Source organism: Kogia breviceps, chromosome 9, assembly GCF_026419965.1.
Source record: "Kogia breviceps isolate mKogBre1 chromosome 9, mKogBre1 haplotype 1, whole genome shotgun sequence".
Classification (NCBI taxonomy): Eukaryota; Metazoa; Chordata; class Mammalia; order Artiodactyla; family Physeteridae; genus Kogia; species Kogia breviceps.
Genome location: NC_081318.1, coordinates 52,470,179 through 52,482,375, shown reverse-complemented (window position 1 = coordinate 52,482,375; position 12,197 = coordinate 52,470,179). Strand labels below are relative to the sequence as shown.

Here is a 12,197-nt window from a genome sequence, read left to right as displayed (position 1 = left end):
AAATGTCCATTGACAGATGAATGGATAAAGAAGATGTGATATATACATATAGATATATATAGATATAGATATAAAATGGAATATTACTGTTATAAAAAAAGAATGAAATAATGCCATTTGTAGCAACATGGATGGACCTAGAGATTATCATACTAAATGAAGTAAGCCAGACAAAGAAAGACAAATAGCATATCATATCACTTATATGTGGAATGTAAAAAAATGATACAAATAACTTATTTACAAAACAGAAAGAAACTCATAGACATAGAAAACAAATTTATGGTTACCAAAGGGTAAGGGGGGGTAGGGATAAATTAGGAATTTGGGAGTAACAGTTACACGCTACTACTATATATAAAACAGATAAACAACAAGGACCTACTGTAAAGCACAGGAAATTATATTCAAATCTTGTAATAAACTATAACAGAAAAGAATTTGAAAAAGAATATATAAATATCAATACCTATATATGTGTGTATATATATATAGCTGAATCACTTTGCTGTACACCTGAAACATTGTAAATCAACTACACTTCAATAAAAAATAATAAAACAAAGTATATATACACACACACACACATATATGTATGTATACACATACTTCAAGGTATATTCTACAAATTCCTAAACTCCAAGGAAAAAGGGAAACCTTATAAGCATTCAGAAAGGAGAAACGAGTTGCCTATTGATAAGATAGGCAATGAACATCTCATCTGCAATGTTAGAAGACAGATTGGCATCCAAAAACTGGTGAGAGAAAAGTCCTGTAGCCCAACTATCCCATGCCAAACATATCAATAGATTTGTGGCCATGCAAGGATTCAGAAAATATATCTGATTTAAGGAAAGACTCAAGGAAAGATTCCCAACAATAAATGAATGTGAATAGAATAGTTAAAATACAGGCCTATGAAGAAGAGAGGAAGAGAGTAGTAAGCAATGTACTTTGCAATGTAACTGAATTTAAATTTAAATGACTAATGATAAACTGGGGATACAAAAAATAAGTAAAAATAGGGAATACTGAAACAGAAGAGATGTAATACCAGATATATTCTAATAATAGTCATGAACTAAAAGCATAAAGATGATCAGCAATTCCTAGGAGCAGGTGGTCGGGACAGGAAAGAAGTAAAAACATTTCAATGGGGATCAGAGGAGGCTAGTTGAAGAGCAGGGATGACAAATTATTCTAAAGATCTTGTCTTCTTGGGGAGGGGTAGTGAGGAAATTGAGCATTCTAGTGGGAGAAACATTGGGTATCATATAATAAACAGGTTTTCAAATAAGAGAAGTAGATGTCTAATTGTAAGTGATGAAACTTGAAAAGTATGGTGGAACTTACAAATTAATAAGGGGAAAAAACAGTAAACAACCAAATAAAAAACAAATAATAAAGTACCATGGAAGGAATATCAATAATATTGGTTAGGAAATAATACTCCTACGAATACCCTCATGAAAAGATATAGATTCACTTGAAACAAAACCCAGCTACAGGCTGTTTAAAAAAAAAAAAAAAAAGGAAAAAGTACAAAGCAAGGCTGATAATGAAAGGAGAGGCAAAAAGATACCAGGAAAACATAAATATAGGCAAAACCAGGCTGGAAGAAAAGATTAACTTAAAGTTAAAAGTGACATAGTAGTAGGTCATACGTATGGCTGCAGATGGAGATGGAGGTGCAGATGCAGATGCAGATGGAGGTAGAGAAGCTCTTACAAATTGTAAGAACAAAATTTCCAGTAGAAAAAATGTCAAAGGATATAAGTAGAAATTTCCAAAAAAAGGTAAATGTAAATAGCCTAATATAATACAAACAGTACATTACAACTCTTTAATACAAACATTAAACAATATTCAAATTCTACTAGTCAGGGAAACACAAATTGAACTATCAATGAGCTACAAATTTATTCCCATCAGATTGGCAAAAATTAGACAGAACAATAACACATTTCTATCAGGGATATATGGAAAGAGGTTTTATTTTTTTAACAATGTGAGTAGAAATGTGAACAACTGCAGATTTTCTAGAAAGCTGTCTGGCAAGTGTGTTAACATCTGAAGTATCTTCTGATCTGGGAATGTCTCGCGTAGTAAGAAGAGCACTAGAAGGTAAGGATACGCGTACACAGGTGTTTATTGCAGCACCACATGTTAAGAAAGTTAATAGACGAATGGTGTATAAAATACTGTATATCCACACCATGGAATATTATACAGTTATTTTAAAGTACAAATTAAAGCTGTAGTCATTTTCCTGGAGATTTTTCCAGATAGTACTGTTAACTGAAAAAGGCAAAAGACAGAAAAGTATATAAAATGCCATCCCATTAAAACACACGTGCATTCAATCTTATAAATATGTGCAAAAATACAATTGTGTGATATGATTATATGAACATGGAATCATTAGAAATAACAAAGAAGCAAACAAAAAAGAACTCCAGAGAGTTAGATGGACACAGCCCACAGTGGCAGCTTCCTGGGACCTATAGGACAGAAGCACCTAGAATCATCACCCAGGTCATTTGCAATGTTAAAAAAGTGCATGCAGGGTGGCGGTGTAGGGTAAGGGGGTGGCAGGGATGGGGGGGAATGGAGGAAATTCCCAAACAAGGGGAGAATCAAGGAGCAATTCCTCAGTCTCAAGTCCTGTGTAGAAATAGCAGAATCGACTTGTTTTTGCTTTACAACAGCAACAAAGAATAAGATTATGGGTCTCAAATTTGTGAACTGTAAGGGTACTTACATCTAGGGCAGTGGTTCTTACCCTGGGTGATTCTGCCCCCTAGACACATTTGGAGACATTTTCTATTGTGACCACTGAGGGTGGGAAGTGTTGCTGGCATCGGGTGTGTACAGGCCACGGATGCAGTAAACACCCTACAATGCACATGGTGGTCCCCCACCACAAAGAATTATCTAGCCTAAAATGTCAATAGTTCTGAGGCTGAGAAACCTTGTTAGGGTAAACAACCATCCTGGTTTGCCCAAGTCTGAGGAGTTTCTCGGAATTGAGGACTTTCAGCCCAAAAGCCAGAGAAGTCCTGAGTTACTGTGAATAAAAATGATTGGCAAAAAAAAAAAAAAAAAAAGTGACTGTGTACAAGAGCACTTTTGGGAGCTCAAATACTGATCTAAATTGGACTCCTACCTCTATCTCTACAGATGGTTTCACAGCTCCTTTAAAGTTACTTTGGAGCTGCAAATATAAAAAAATAGAGTTTATCCCACGGAGAGAAATTTTCTTCTCAGATAAAAGCTGAAATTAGGACAATGCCTCCTAATTTTTTTTAACTTAGTAAATGGGCATAAAGACTAACCTATAAAGAAGTATGTGTTTGTCAAAATCAAAATTGTATATTTAAAAACTCGGGTTTTACTGTATGTAAATAAACCTCAATAAACCTGACTTTAGAAAAAGAAAGTCTTCTCTATATTTTTTAAATAAGTAATTCTAACGTATAGATTAGTTCCTAGGTCTAATGTAGGTCTATTTTTTAAATAGATACATAGTTTATATAACTTAAAGAATAAAATCATGCTTAAGAAATAGTCTCTCTTTTTCAGGGAAGATGTTTCTGTGCTGCAAGTAACATGAAACACCGACTCAGCTACATTAAGTAATAGGGAAATCTCCTGCTCAGAAGTCTGGCAACTTTAGGTGCAGTAAGTCAGTGGTCTGACTCTGTGCCTTAAGAGTCTGTTGGTGCATGTATGTCAGACTAGTAGTGAAACACATGTAACAATTGCGGACAACCATTTCTTCTTCAATCACTTTTCTTAAGAGCAAGCAAACATGTCCTAGACACCCCCCACATGACTTCCTTTCCAATCTTACTGGCTAGAATTAGATCATATGCTCATTCTTTTTACTTATTGTGGTTAAAAAAATAAATTTACCATCTAAACAATCTTTAAGTGCACAGTACAATACTGGTAACCATGTGCACAGCGTTGTACTAGAACTTTTCCTCTCACATGACTGAAACTCTGTACCAGTGAACAACTCCTCATCCCCCCTCCCCCACTCCTGGCAATCACCATGCCACTTTCTGTTTCAATGAGTTTGATTACTTATTTCATATAAGTGGAATCACATAGTATTTATCTTTTTGCGACTGACTTAATTCACTTAGTACAATGTCCTCAAGGTTCATCCCTATTGCAGTATATGACAGGTTTTCCTTCTTTTTTAAGGCTAGATAATATATTTCATTGTACGTATATGTTACATTTTTAAAAATCGGTTCACCTGTAGGTGGACATTTGGGTTGCTTCCATATCTTGGCTATTGTGAATAATAGTGTATGAAGATGGGTATGCAAATATCTCTTGGAGATTCTGTTTTCATTGTTTTTGGATATATACCCAGAAATGAGATGGCTGAATAATATGGTAATTTTATTTTTAACTTTTTTTGAGGTATCTCCACACTGTTTTCCATAGTGGCTGCACCATTTTACAACCCTGTCAACAGTACACAAGGGTTCTAATTTCTCCACATCATGGCTAACACTTGCTATGTTCTGTGGTTTTTTTGATAATGGCCATCTTAATGGGTGTGAGGTGGTATCTCACTGTGGGTTTGATTTTCATTTCCCTGATGATTAATGGTGTAAAGCATCTTTTCATGTATCTGTTGGTCATTTGTATATCTTTTTTGGAGAAATATCTGGTCAAGTCCTCAGCCCAATTTTTAATTGTGTCATTTGTTTTTTTGTTATTGAGTTGTAAGAGTTCTTTATATATCCTGGATCTTAAACCAACCATCACCAGAGTATAATGGTTGTTGGGAAATCTATTAACACAGGACCCATCTGCCTAACTTTTGTATTACATCTAAATGACAGGAGAGTTTATTAAGGACATTATGGAAGATTTTATTTAAATAGATGCATGTAGACAGCCAAGGTATAAGTGAGAGGAAATTGGATAAAGCCTCAGGTGACCTGGGTTCTTTTTAGGACTCAGAAACTGCTAACAGTGTGACCTTGTTAAATCACTTTACCTTTTAAAACTATATGTAAACCAAAGGGCGGTTTCATAATTCCAAATTGTGACATCAAATTGCTGGATAGGTAGGCGTGGGAAGGTATGGATATGTGTACATTTAGGTTTGTAACTGAGAGTAATATGTATGGGCAAGGATGTGTGTGTGTAGATGAAGGATTATAGGTAAGAGTGGGTATGGGTTGGTAAGATGCGTGTGTGTGTGTGTGTGTGTGTGTGTGTGTGTGTGTGTGTGTAGGATTATAATTGAGGGAGTGGTAGATCAAAGTGCAGAGTAGGCAAAGGACAGGATGAATCTCAATCAAACACGTCTCCATTTTACTGATTTATATTTAATTGTGTAGGATATAAATACATTACTAAAGATGTTGCAAATATTTTTTCTAGTTTGTATGTGCCTTTTATTTTGTTCATGGTAGGGTTTTGTTAATGTTACAAAGATTGTTTTCTATTTTTTTAATTAATAGGACACTTCTTTCCTTTCAGTGTTCACTAAAAAATACGACAATTTACATATAAGGAAAATTAAAGAAAAAATGCCCATAAACTCAGCACCTAACGATAACCACCTTAACAACTCAGTCTACACTCCAGTACTACAGAGGGAGAAATATGCAATGACATCGTTGTACATCACTGCACACCTTAGTATAATAGACCTAAATGTTTCCATATCCTATTGATGATAGTATAAATTGGCTATAAACTTCCTGTGAGGCAATTTGTAATAACTATCAATAATTTCAAAAACCTGCCACAAAGTACATGAAAAGAGTCAACATCACTCATTATTAGAGAAATGCAAATCAAAACTACAATGAGTTATCACCTCACACCAGTCACAATGGCCACTATCAAAAAGTCTACAAACAATAAATGCTGGAGAGAGTATGGAGAAAAGGGAACCCTCCTATACTGTTGGTGGGAATGTAAACTAGTACAAGCCACTATGGAGAACAGTACGGAGGTTCCTTAAAGAACTAAAAATAGAGCTACCACATGATCCAACAATCCCACTCCTGTGCATATATCCAGAGGAAACTATAATTTGAAAAAACGCATGCACCCCAATGTTCATTGCAGCACTATTTACAGTAGCCAAGATATGGAAGCAACCTAAATGTCCATCGACAGATGAATGGATAAAGAAGATGTAGTACGTACATACAATGGAATATTAGTCATAAAAAATAATGAAATAATGCCATTTGTAGCAACATGGATGGACTTGGACATTATCATATTAAGTGAAGTAAGTCAGAAAGAGAAAGATGAATATCATATGATACCATTTATATGTGGAATCTAAAAAAATGATACTAATGAACTTATTTACAAAACAGAAATAGACTCACAGATTTAGAAAAAACTTATGGTTACCAAAGGGGAAAGGTGGGGGAGAGGGATAAATTAGGAGGTTGGGATTCACATATACACACTACTGTATATAAACTAGATAATCAACAAGGACCTACTGTATAGCATAGGAAACTCCACTCAATATTCTGTAATAACCTATATGGGAAAAGGATCTGAAAAAGATTCAGATATATGTATATGTATAACTGAATCACTTTGCTGTACACCTGAAACTAACACAACATTGTAAATCAACTATACTCCAATATAAAATTAAAATTATAATAAATTTATTGAATAAATAGATTTCAATAAAATTAAAATTTTAGTTCATTTCACACCCTCAATAGCCACATGTGATTATTGAGTATGGTATTGTATGACACAGATATAGAATATTTCCAGCATGGCAAAAAGTTCTATTGAACAGCTGTGGTTCCAATTCATTATTACCCACAATGTGCCAGGAACTGGTTAAATACTTTACATGCGAGCACTAAAACATCAGTTATGGAAGTTTTACTATTCCTTTAAAATACTATAGTTACATGATTAAGTGGGCTTTTACTCTGGGCAGTTAGAGAAAAGGGGTGTCTTTTATTCCCAAGTGAAGATTCTAGTCTTCAAATTATTTCCCATCCATCTTAAGAAAATAGAAATAATACTTCTTAGTTATATATGTTGTTATAAACAATCATATCCACATATTTGGAGATCTGAGTTCTCTCTAAGGCAGAGGGGTTTTTTTGTTGTTGTTTTTAAATAATGTTCTATATCTTTCTAAATTTATTTATTTTTGGCTGTGTTGGGTCTTTGTTTCTATGCGAGGGCTTTCTCTAGCTGTGGCAAGTGGGGGCCACTCTTCATCGTGGTGCACGGGCCTCTTGTTGCAGAGCACAGGCTCCAGACGTGCAGGCTCAGTAGTTGTGGCTCACGGGCCCCGTTGCTCCACGGCATATGGGATCTTCCCAGACCAGGGCTCGAACCCGTGTCCCCTGCATTGGCAGGTGGATTCTCAACCACTGCGCCACCAGGGAAGCCCGGCAGAGGTTTTTAAATCATGAAGCGACACACCCAGATTAGAGTTAAAAGAAAGCTGAGACCTTAATCTGGCAAAGGTTACTGTTCATTTCTTCCTGATATGTTAGACCTGTGAGCAATTCAACTGCAGGAAATGGTGAAAGAATGGCAGTTACTTATCTAGACTACTTCTTTCACCACTTCTCTGAGTGAGAAAGTTCTGGATGCCACACTCAGTACTTTATGTTAACTTTTCTCCAGGAGCAGAGAGTGTCCACATTGTCTTTTGTCTTCAAAGTATGAATACAGATGGATAGGGGAAGGTACACCACAAAAAATCAAGACCCTCTCTGAGAGGTATATTCAGATAATGCCACAACTTTAATTGGAAGAGTCAAATATTTACATGAGGCTAGGCCAGCCTTTCAACAGCTTGAGCCATGTACCCTCTCCCAGGCTTGGTTTCTTCATCTGTAAAACAACATGGTTGGGGAAGTTGATCACAAAGCCTTCTGTGATTCCAATGACTTTCCAAAATGACTATGATCCATAGCCTATCTAGAAACTTCCTATAATCAGCCATCAAAAAGAATGAAATAATGCCACTGGCAACAATGTGGTTGAACCTAGAGATTATCATACTCAGTGAAGTAAGTCAGACAGAGAAGGACAAATGTCATATGATATCACTTATATGTGGAATCTAAAATATGATGCAAATGAACTTATTTACAAAACAGAAACAGACACACAGACATAGAAAACGTTACCAAAGGGGAAAGGGGGTGATACATTAGGAGTATGGGATTAGCAGATACAAACTACTATATGTAAAACAGATAAACAACAAGGTCCTACTGTATAGCACAGGGAACTATATTCAATATCTTGTAATAAACCATAATGTAAAAGAATATATATAACTGAATCACTTTGCTGTACACTGGAAACTAACACTACATTGTAAATCAACTATACTTCAATTCAAAAAATAATAAATAAATATAAACCTCCCATAGCTCTCTCCCTGACCCATGCTGCTGCCAGGACCCTCAATCATTGTGGTACAGCTGCATAACTCTCACAGTCTTTTGCTAGGACTTAGAAAATTGTTAGGACAAATAACACAGTACTCCAGCTCCCCAGACTGTCCATACCAGTTAGGAAGCCCTCTTCTAACTATACAGCTCAGGTGCTCTGTTGCTGAGTTTCTTTAAATGACGTGAGGATTTTAGTGTCCATATCTAGGATTCTGTGATTTGAAGGCATAGGAATAAGATAAGAATGAGTTCTTATTCCACTGGGGTTTTTATTTGGTTCAAAATTAAAAAACAGACACAAGGAGAGGATCCTCTCGCTCTGAACTATTTCTTTGATGATTTGTGTTCTTGCCCAAGGCTGATTCTTATAAACTTTGGAGGGTTTTTCTACCCCTTAGATTCCTCTCTGGCAGCCCCTCTTCTGCCCAAATTACTCAGGAAGCGGCACAGTGATGGGGAAAATGTAAGCTTGGTTCAGCATCTTTGTAGTTTGTTTACATTTTAAACACCCATGCTTTAGAGTTGGATAAATCAGTTGGGCTCAAGACCTGGTCTGTAACCTTGGGGAAGTTACCTATACCTCAATTTCCTCATCTATAACATGTGGATAATTGCATCTCTTTTCCAAGGTGATGTTCTTGAAGTGCAACCATAGGGAAGTACCTAGGCCAACACTTGGCACAAAGCAAGAACTTAGTAAAGCTGCTCTTTTCTCTCACTCTCCACTTTCACCCCTTCCATTGGAATGAATATCAAAACAATAAAATTAAATTGTCTGTATTCACCTCTATTCTTGTAGAGTTCTTATTGAATCTTTACTTTTTCCTGATTTTTTTTTTAGGCTTGGCAATACTCAGCCATAAAGAATCCATGTTACATGAGTAACATTTAAAAGCTAGCTTTGCATCCATCTTTGTCATGGTGCACGCCCTTGGCCGCTACTACAAAGGGAAAGACTGAGACCAATGAGTCAGAGTTTCAGAATTTTCCTTTTGACCATCTTACTGGAAGCCACTCTATACATAGGATCCTACCCCAGGGAGGTCAGCATTTCTCAGGGTAACTCAGCCACCAGTACCTATAAGCTTTATCTTGAAACCAATAATCATTCCCTAACACGCTATTCTCTCAGAGTCATAAACCAGAATCCTGGAGGGGTTTGCAACAGTGTTTGCAACAATGGTTGGCAAACTACTACACAAGGGACAAATCTGGCCCACTTCCTGCTTTTATACACCTGGGACCTAAATGATACATACTTTTTTTTAATAATTGAAAAAATAAAGAGGAATATTTCATGACATATGAAAATTATATGAAATGCAAATTCTGGTGTCCATATATAAAGTTGTACTGGAACAAAGCCACAGCCATTCATTTGTGTATTGTCTATGGATGCTTGCATGGTACAGGGGCAGAACTAAGTAGTTGCTACAGAGACTGTACGTCCCACAAAACCTAATTTATTTACTATCTGGCCCTTTACAAAGTTTGCTGCCCCCTGATACGGGGCACAGACTCCAGGAGCCAGACAGCCCGGTAGTATAATTCAGCTCTGAGCAAGTTCTCTCACCTCCTCTGTACCCTCAACTGGATATAGAGGATGATAACAGCATCCATTTCATGGGGTTTTATGAGGATTAAGCAAATATATAAAGTGCTTAGAAGAGGGTCTGGCACATATTAAGTACTATATATGTGTCTGTTACTATTAGTTGCCACAAATTTTTTCATAAACTAAAGCAGCAGCAGCTTACCAATTTGTTAGCAATAATTGTGAGAATTTCATTTGTAGCACTCCATTAAATTCAATTCTTTAGCAGCGGGGCAGTAGGAAGGTATTAAAGACAACTGAAATGACAATAAGCATAGATGCTTATCCATAAAACTAGTTCTGCATTCTTACAAATATTTTTTATGCTATACTTCTTTCAAACTTGAGTCTTGGAGGAGTGTACACTCAACTTTGAATTCAGCCCTCACGTCTATTCCTTATAGTTGGAAGAAACAGACTTCAAAACAGAGGCTAAGGAACAGAATAGAGAGCCCAGAAATAAATCCATGCATATACAGTCAACTGATCTTGGACAAGAATGCCAAAATTACACAATAGAGAAAGGATGGCCTCTTCAACAAATGGTGCTGGGAAAACTGGATATCCACATGCAAAAGAACGAAATTGGACCCCTATCTTACACCATACACAAAAATCAACTCAAAATGGATTAAAGACTTAAATGTAAGACCTAAAACTGTAAAACTTCTAGAAGAAAACTTAGGAGGAAAGCTTTGTCACATTGGTCTTAGCAATGATTTCATGGCTATGACACCAAAAGCACAAGCAACAAAAACAAAATAAATAAGTAGGACTATATCAGACTAAAAAGCTTCTGCACAGCAAAAGAAACAGAATGAAAAGGCAACTCATGGAATGGCAGAAAATATTTGCAAACCATATATCTGACAAGGAGTTAGTCTCTAAAATACATAAGGAACTCCCGCAACTCAATGGTAAAAAAAAACCCCTAATAACCCAATTTTAAAATGCGCTAAGAACTTAAATAGGATGTCTATTATCAAAACAAAAACAATAGACAATAAGCGTTGGCAAGTATTTGGAGAAATTGGAACTCCTGCACGTTATTAGTGGGAATTAGAAATGGTGAGGCTGCTATGAAAACAGTATGGAAGTTCCTCAGAAAATTAAAACTACCATATGATCTAGAAACCCCACTTCTGGGTATATATTCAAAATAATTTAAAACAGGATTTCAGAGATTTTACACCCATGTTCACTGTAAAATTATTCACAGTAACCAAGATGCGGCAGCAAGCCAAATGTCCATCTATGCATGAATGGATTTTTTTAAATGTAGTATATACATACAATGCATTGTTATCCAGCCTTAAAAAAGAAGGAAATCCTATAATATTCTACATGATTGAACTTCAAGGACAGTATGCTAAGTGAAACAAATTAATCACAAGAAGACAAATATTGCATGATTCTACTTATATAAGGTATCTAAAGTAGTCAAACTCATAGAAACAAAGTAGAATCGTGGTTGCCAGGGGTTGAGAGGAGGAAATGGGGAGTTGTTCAATGGTATAGATTTTTAGTCATGTGAGAGGAAATGTTCTGGAGATCTTCTGTGCAACACTGCATGCTTTTAACAATAGTGCATGGTACACTTAAAAATTTGTTAGGCGGGTAGATCTCATATTGTGCTCTTACCACAATAAAAAATAGTAGGGAGAAAAAAACCAAAAACTCCACATAGACCAAAGGACTCATATGTCTAATCTACATTGATGATGGCTGTGGTATTTGAAAACACAAAGCAAGTAATATATAGTTTATTTGATATAAGACAACAGGGACTATTAGAATCTTCTCACAATTCAGGACTTCGGCTTTTAGCATTTGGGTATCCAAAAAGAGGACTTGAGAGGGAAGTTTATACATAAGAGGAAAACAATGACCCTAGTGAGAACACAGACCAGGAACTCAGTAGGGAGGAACCCGGTCCACCACGATGAACAAACACAGTACCTCGCACAGCGGGTGCTCCAATATTTGTTAAATGTTCATGACTCAATTTTTCTGTGCAACCTCCATAGCAAATACTGTGAATCTTGCTCATTATTGCATTTCTTAAAACGTTAAAATTCAGAAAAACATTCTGCGTGACTGAAATTACATGAAACAAAACCAAACAAAAATCTCACATCTGAAATGCTTCAAACTGTTTA

General features: G+C 36.1%; 1 long non-coding RNA gene across 1 annotated transcript in view; it reads right to left on the bottom strand.

Moving 5' to 3' along the window:
- The window catches only part of LOC136794852 (uncharacterized), a 209,151-nt gene that overhangs the window by 195,954 nt on the left and 1,000 nt on the right, over positions 1 to 12,197 (bottom strand). The window lies entirely within an intron of this gene.